Source organism: Arachis ipaensis, chromosome B6, assembly GCF_059453495.1.
Source record: "Arachis ipaensis isolate K30076 ecotype BB chromosome B6, ASM5945349v1, whole genome shotgun sequence".
Lineage (NCBI taxonomy): Eukaryota > Viridiplantae > Streptophyta > Magnoliopsida > Fabales > Fabaceae > Arachis > Arachis ipaensis.
Genome location: NC_142441.1, coordinates 149,378,262 through 149,387,459, shown reverse-complemented (window position 1 = coordinate 149,387,459; position 9,198 = coordinate 149,378,262).

Sequence of the window (9,198 nt, the reverse complement as noted above, 5' to 3'; positions counted from 1 at the left end):
TTAGAATGTTCTATCCTTTTTTCTAGTTTCATTAGAATTGATGGCAAACTCATTTTTCTTCACTAACTATTTAACTATATCTTAGACAACCTCCCAGGAAAATTGAACAGAGTTGAAATCGCTAAACATCGACGGACGATTAGTGTGACTTCTTCAGATTGGTTAGCGAGCTAAACCTAGTCCATGAGATTGGTGTCGTGCACTAAATCGTCTCTAAGATTCCAATTGCACCAATTAAGTCCTTGAGATTGACAAAAGTGTATCATATTAGTCCCTGACCCATTTTTAATTAACGTGATGACATGACTTGATGACGTGGACTATTAGTGACACGTGTCACTTCATAGTTTAGACACGTGTAATGGTAGGATAATATGGTGACCAATAACACGTGGCATGCTAATGTGGATGGTTATGCCACGTGTCACAATGCAATTTGGCTATGTATCCATTTGTGCCATGTGTCACAATAATATTCATTCACGTATCATCTATTGTGTCATCATTGTAGATGTACCAAATTAGTCCCTCATTTTGTATTAAGTGGCTCATTTTAGTCTCTGAAATTGAATATCGTGCACTAAACTAGTCCTTTTATCAATTTTTTCTCCTTTTTTTTTTCTTTCTATAAATTCAAAATTTAAAATACCTTTAAATTCATTAATTTCAATTCTATATTTTCACATGTTATTCAAATACAAGTGCTTATCTTTTATAAAATATTTTTCTCTTGCGGATATCCCTAACCGCCGTCTTGGAGTTGACGTGAAGGCATTTCAAGCAGTCTCACTACCATCTCCGACCTCTTTCAATACTTTTATAAAATATTTTTTCTCTTGCAGATACCTCTAACCGCCATCTTGAAGTTGATGTGAAGGCATTTCAAGCGTCTTCACTACCATTTTCGACCTCTTTCATCTAGACTGAAGAGGTCGGAGATGGTAGTAAGGACGTTTAAAATGCCTTCAGTCTAGCCCATTTACACACAACGAAAACGTGTATTTCATAAGAACAAAAAAATGTTTATTTTAATTATTAATTTCTTGTTAAAAACACATTTTTTTATGAAAAATGTGTCTAATCAATCATATAATTCTTTTTTTTATAATAACATACTTGTATATTACAAAAGTTACCAATGTTAAATTATCATAGAAAAAATTATATAATTAAAACTAAAATCTTAAAAATTTTTAGAAATCACTCGTATTTAAACGATATTGAAAAAATAGAATTGAAATGAGTGTATCCAAGATATTAAAAATTTTAAATTAAAAAAATGAGAAAAAACTGGTGAAAAGACTAATTCAGTGCGCGACATTCAATTTTAGGGACTAAAATGAGTCACTTAATGCAAAGTAAGAGACTAATTTGGTGCATTTACAATGATGACACAATGAATGATACGTAGGCGAATACTGTTGCGACACGTGAAAATAATGGACACATGGCCAAATAGCATTGCGACATGTGGCACAATCATCCACGTCAGCATGCCATGTGTCACTGGTCACCACATCATCATACCATTACACGTTGCCAAACCATGGAGTGACACATGTCACTGACAGCCCACGTCATCAAGCCATGTCATCACGTCGTTAATAGAAAATGGGTCAGGGACTAACATGGTATATTTTTATCAATCTAAGGGACATAATTAGTGTAATTAGAATCTGAGAAATGTTTTTAGTTTACGCCAATTTCAAAAATCATTTTGGAGTTTAATTCGAGTTTTAGCATTAGTCTCACTTGAACTAGGCTCACCATGACACCATTAGCCTTCACTTTTTGTTGTGCAGGCTCTTTTTGATGATGACACGTGTTTAAAATTATTAAATAGTAAATATTTTGCAAATCAGTTTTGTTTTTGCTATTGAAATTAAAAAAGATGAGTTGTTAATGAATTCTGAATTTAAATTCAAATTTTAATAACAAAATAAAAATATTATTTTAAATTTTATTTCGCTATTTAGAATTAATTTTAAAATAAACAATTATTTCTTGCATCATATTACAGGATAATGTGGTCATCTATTTTTTTTAATGGCAATTATTGTTGAATAAATTAGTGTAAGAAATTAGAGTAAAATATATTTACCAATCTAAGGGATAATGATTCATTTTTCAAAAGAATAAATTATTGAATAACAAAAATTATTACGGTTTCTTTTCACACAAACTAATTCTCAACAATGTTGTTCCAATAATGTTACCAAGAAATATCAACCAAAGTAATAATTTTTGTAATGATATAAATCTATATAAATTTGAAAGCTTAGAAATTATGTCATAAAATATGAACTTTTGCCAGGTACCAACATTGGTCATTTTGTTTTACTTTAAAAAATGAATATAATGCCGACAAATAAAATTATCCCAAGTAAATTTTAGCAAAGACAAATCTCCATATAAGTATTGCTATCGATGAAAAATTATTCTACTTTAAAGACATTATTTGTTTTACGATATTTTTCAATTCGGCAGACCATAAAGACAAATACTATTTTTTTTCACGGCATTTTTTAGCTCGGCATGCTGAAGACTAATCTATCACGGATTAGAGCTTCATTTAAGGGCCTGCTGCTAGCCAATGGGTTACTACACACACAAGACGGAATTCGAATCCCTAATACTTACTTAAACAAACAAGTAAGATGACCACTCAACCAACTCAAATTGGTTGAGACAAATACTATTTAAAATCAAGCGACAAAGTACAAGTTAATGTAAGAAGTTATACAAAGAACTCGAACAAAGTGACCTTAATGAGATCGGATAAAAAACTAGCGGTAAAAGTAACTTAATAAAGACTAACTACTCGAAGTCAGCGCTGTGAAAAGAAACTAATAACTTATAGAGTTAAACCCCAAAGTGGTCCCTGAGATTCACGGTTTGCACCAATTTAGTCCCTGACTTACCAATTGCACCATTTATGTCCCCGACTTTATAAAAATTGCACCAAAGTCGTCCCTAGCCACATCTCCGGGCAAATTAATGAACGCCGGCAGTGACCTGGCGCCCGCCCAACCTTCTTTCTTTCTTCTCTTCTTCTCTGAAACCCAGCCCAGCCCGCAGACCTTGACACCAACCTTCCGTCCGTCCGTCCGCCCTACCGCCGGCGACCACCGTCGCCAACCCTCCCTCCTCCCTTCTTCCTTTTCTTTCTTCCTTTTATTTCGCTAACACCAAACAAGGAATGAATTCTAAAATTCCAGTTCAATTTGGTGTTAAGCAAGAATATTCACCAAGTGCATAACCAAAATTCAATCTCAATCATCATAAAAACTTATAGAAAACTGCACAATATGAGTTACAATGCCTAATGAGAACAAAATTTGAAGCCTATGATGATCAGACATAAGATTTAACTTTCAGGCAATTTATCGAACAGGTTGTATGCATGATTCATAAACAGCAATTTCAGTTTAATGTAAGCATCAATCAACCCAAAAATTTCAACCAGCCAATACACATTCAGTCCAGAAACATAAATAATCAACTATCCTAAGTCTAACAAGATCAGTAAAAGCAGAATCAAAAGGCACTGAAATAAAAAAATAATTAGAAAAAAAAGAAACAGACACAGAGGATGGAATGGAACCTGCGTTGAGGAGTGAAAAAAGAAGATAGCGTAAAGAGCGGAGGTAGTGTCGTAGCGGCACAGAGTTTCGCCGCCGCTGGTGGTTTTCACCGGAACTGGAAAGTGCAGACAGAGGTGGCGCCACGAACAGGGTTTTGCGTACAGGAGGAAAGAAATGGAGAAATAGGGAAGAAAGAAAAGGAAGAAGGGAGGAGGGAGGGTTAGCGACGGTGGTCGCCGGTGGTAGGGACGGACGGACGGACGGAAGGTTGGTGTGGAGGTCTGTGGGTTGGGCTGGGTTTCAGAGAAGAGAAGAAAGAAAGAAGGTTGGGCGGGCATGGCTTCTCACCTGGCCGGCGTTCATTAATTTGCCCGGAGATGTGGCTAAGGACGACCTTGGTGCAATTTTTACAAAGTCGAGGACATAAATGGTGCAATTGGTAAGTCAGGGACTAAATTGGTGCAAACCGTGAATTTCAGGACCACTTTGGGGTTTAACTCATAACTTATAACTCAACAAAGTTGCTGAGACCCGAAGTCGTGCAAATTATATTCAACTCGAAAAATTTAGCTTCATTTCAAAAGGGTTCTTTGACATACAAAAATTCTGAGCATTACTTTATAAAATTGTGGAAATAACTAAAATAAAAGGTAAAAGTGTTCAAAAAGCTACCAACTATTACAAAAAAAAATTTAAGTGTTATATAAAACCCACAGATCAATCATTTTAGACATCTAAAATAAGGAGAATTCAAGATTTCTCATCAAATAGCTGGTTGAGATCCTCTCCCGTAACAACATCCTTTCCCCTAACACGAGAAGTCGAAAGGATCATGAAAACCGACACTACCAGAATAGTATATTATTATTATTATTATTATTATTATTATTATTATTATTATTATTATTTATTTTTTTCTTACGTTAGTAAATAATATTTATGATTAAAAAAAATATATAATTAGAATTTTTTTAGTTTAATTAAACAAATTTTTGTAAGCATATTCAACTTTTATATATATTAAATATAATAATATTTAATAGTATAGTATTTGTTATAACAATGACTAAAAATATTAACTCAAATGAGCAAGATTAACCTAGGTATATTGTTCGAATCTCAAATCTGAATTTGCTTCATTATCTTAGGACTCAATAGTCAACATAGATGAAGTCTACGTATCCCATCTTAAATTGGCTCAAATTAAATTTCTGTTGTTAGTTAGAGATGATAATGGATATTTGTGTGGGCGCGGCGGACTTCCTTTTTCTCGTCCTTTACTCCTATTTTAAAAAAAAAAATCCTTTGTCTCCTCTATATCTTCGTCGCAAGTCCGTATTTAATTATTCTCTTAGGGAATGCAGATACTCATAATTATCTATAGATAATTTTTGAATTTTTTTTTAAATTAACATAAAAAATCATAATATGATAATCATAAAATAATCAATTCAATATAATTCAACACAATTCATAATATATTCATTATGAAAAATAACATTTTAAAATTAAAAATATGAAGAGTACAGTGTTAATAGCAAATGAGAACTTAAAATTATATGTAAGCAAATTAAATGATGTATTTAATGTGATTTGCAAAAAAAAAAAATTCTTGTTATTCAAATATAATATACGTTTTATTATATTGTACGGAATAATATTAGTTCTAATTTATATATTATTATTATTGGATATTAAAAATAAACCGTGTTTATATTATTAGTATTTTTCTGACCTTCTTCAATTCTAACTGTGATTAGGTCTAAAAACTCGTTCACCTCATTAGAAATAAATATAATCTAATAAGTTTTTATCTGATGGTGTTATACATTGGAATAATCATAGGAGAATTATCTTTAACGAGTTAATGGTACAATGTTTAGTCATCACAGGAGTATTTTTACACAAAATTAGCAATCAATTATGCATGACTTCTAATGAAAATAATATATTCAACATGAATATTGTTTATTAGGTAAAAGATAATAAATTGGCAAAAAAATTATTACAATGAGTATACTCATTTTAACAAATATTCTTCTATCCAATACTATAAAAAAATCAATACACTGGTCACCTTAATTACTACAGATCAAACTTTCATCGGTAGCGATAAGATGCTTAAATTGAGTCATTTCTAAGCTTTAGTATTCATCAAACAAACAATCAATGAAGCATTCATCTATGCCTTCTCTTTTTTAGTACATTTATACATAAAAAAAATTATACATAAAGAAAAAAGAAAAAAAAAAAAGAAGAGTTGAAATAATAAGAGCTTTAAAAATGATGATTTTTAGAACAACTCCAATGAAAACAATTTTAGATATCAATTTTGATCTGTACAGTAAATGAACTCATTTAAAATTGAAACTTGCATTGGATAATAGTATGAGTAAAGAGATACCATATCACTTTACAACAACAAGAATGAAATATTGCCACTTGTTTAAACTCATCCATTAAATAAACATTAATAATGTTACTGTAATGTTGTTTTATTGTAACATTGTAACAAAGACTCAATTAAAATTTACTCAAATAAATTAGATGTACTTATTTATACTTTTCATTTTATTACTTTATTTTTTATTATCTTATCAATTTGATAGAAAAATAGATCCAAATTAATTTAATGTAATTTTTAATTATTTATAAAATTTTAATTTTTCTCTCAATCTAAAAATGGTATATAATTATTAATTTCATAATTTTATACTTTTATTTTAGTTACATTTTCACAATTTAATTAAATTTATTTAAAATAATAAAAAATTTTAAAATTTAAATTAAAATGAAACTAAGTATTGGAGTAATAAATTTTACATTAAATTTTAAACCAAGTCTTATGATATATAGTCCACAAATATTTATGTGGTATCTTGTGAAACCTAAAATAAAATAAAATTAATATCAAGTATTAGAGACGCTCTTATAAATTTGTTTGGCCATCTATATATAAAAGACTAGAAGTTCATGATTATCTAACAAAATTAATTTGTATTTATTACATTCAATTTGAATAAGCAAGATATCATCTTATTTTAATTTTGTTCTTAATTCGCATAATTTGAATTTGACACAATAGATATGATTTGATTTGATTTAATATGATTATTAATTGAAAATATCTCAGTTGCATATTAATTCATAGATTTATTATTTTAATGACTAATAAATTTATCAAATTAATTAATTAATATATATAATTAGTATAATTAATTTGGTTTAATAAATTAAAAGAAATAAATTAAAAAATATTACCAGAATATTAAAAGAAATAAATTAAAAAATACTACCAAAATAAATTGATATAAATTATAATAAATTATGTGATATTTAAATATCTAATCAAATCAATTAGTTAATATAATTAATTTATCGTAGTAACTTATATTTAATGAGTTAAAAAAATAAATCGAAAAAAATTATCAGAAGCATGCCACATCAGCTTCATCATTAGGTGTAGAAACCCGATTTTTATATAATAGAATAGATCAGAAAAATAACATTCAGATGTGCGCATAGAAGTTATAAGATATAATAATCTCATAAAAATATATATGTATAGCCCAAGTGAAAGATTGTTAGGAAATTATTATTTCTTAATATATTTATGGGCAATACATATATTAATTATAATCACGAATTAAATAATTTCAAAATGACTTATATAACGGTGATCTCATTTATTGTCATAAATGTTTAATTAAATAAGTTATTATTACTTTTGATTTGGATAAATGAGATTAAAACTAGAGATAATATTTTATTTGGATTTTAGGGTTTAATGAGTGTCACACTCAAATATAAATAATGACTTCAGAATTTTGGTCTCCAACGTATCAAACCCACCTCCGTAGCTCTTTTCCTACAGACAGAAGATTTTGGTTGACAAAAATTAAAGAACCACAAAAGCCAAGCTCTCTGATCTCAGTCATACTCTCGAATGAAGGGAGGCTTCTGCACTCTCAGTTATATTTTTTAATAATTTAACATGGATGATCTTGAGGTTGAGAAATCCTAAAATTTTTAAATAAAATAGAATTTTTATTCAATCAAATAATGACAAAATCATTTTATTGAATTAAATTATATTAATGTGATCATTGGATGATAGAGAATGTTAGAAAAACAAATAAATAATATTTTAAGAATATAGAAATATTAAATTGTCATTTCAATTTACTTTTTTAATCAATGACAATAAATATTTTAAATTAATTAAATTTTAAAAAATGATATAACTAAAATGATTTTATTTATTCAAAAATCTTTTGAACATAAATGGTTCAATTAGAGGTTGACCATTGAGAATTGAATATAATATTTTTAAATTTGTATTTTCAATAAAAAGATGTATTTAGTTTTATCCATCCTAAATAATTCTATATTCACTATTTCTTATCCATCTAAATTGTAACACCCTACCACACAGAGCTTTACACCTAGAATGTAAAATAGAGGTGGCGATGCACTACGACCTCTAAAATAAAATATATAGTATAATAATTGAAAGGATTTAATATACGAGGAGTCTTGATGAAAATATAAAGCAAAAATCGTAAAATATAAAAGCACAACGTTCAGAAAATGTGGTTACTTGCGTACGAAGAAATCTAAAGTCCACTATCATAATTATACAAAAGATAAGAGTAGAAGATCAAAGGTACAAAATAACAAGTTCCTAATTCAGCTTGCGAAACTAAGGCTGGCCGAAAAATATTTATGTATATATACACATAGTCCCAAGTCCCAAAATGCACATACATAAATCCTAGTTCTCCATAAAACCTCTAAAAGGTACATAAAACAAGCATTCTTATACACAAGAGGAGAAACTATAAATTTACATATAATAATATCAAAATAACAAAAGAAAACTCCAAAGTAAACCACTTCGCCGCAGAAACTCTAGACACCTACCAATGTGCCTCTCGACCTGCATCTGAAAAACGACAACACAGTATGAAATGAGAATCGGAGGTTCTCAGCATGGTAAATGTGCCACGCACATAAGATATAAGGTCTTGGGAATGCCAGAGGCAATTTTAGAATGCCAGAGACAATCCTATAATGCCGACATTCAGATTATAAAATTTAAGAATTAAAAGTGAAACCATAAATAAGGGTGGTTTTCTAAAAATTCCTAAACTTAACCAAATACTTTAACCTAACCCTCCATCATCCTCTTTCCTCCAAAACCTCCATCACCAGTATAATCACATAGACAAGCAAGCAGACAATAACAAACACAATTAGGACACAAGTAATGCAAGGAGCACGTATACAAGTAAGCATATGAAAGTCACATAGGCATTCCCAATTAAAGCATGAACAATCAATTCAAGCAATATGCTTATGATGCATGCCTGTCCTATGGCTGTTTATATCAACTGTCGGTTACTTAGCCATCCCGACATGTCCTGGTAGCTAACCATGGACAGTACACCAAACACGGAGCAAGTGGGACAACGTCGCAACCCTTGCATCTTACCCACGTACCCGGAGCAGGGGACAACTTCACTCTACCTCTTATCCAGGTGGCATATAGCTCTCAACTCGGAGCAAGCGGCGACAGAATTTCACCCTTGCATCTTATCCGGAGCTTTAAACT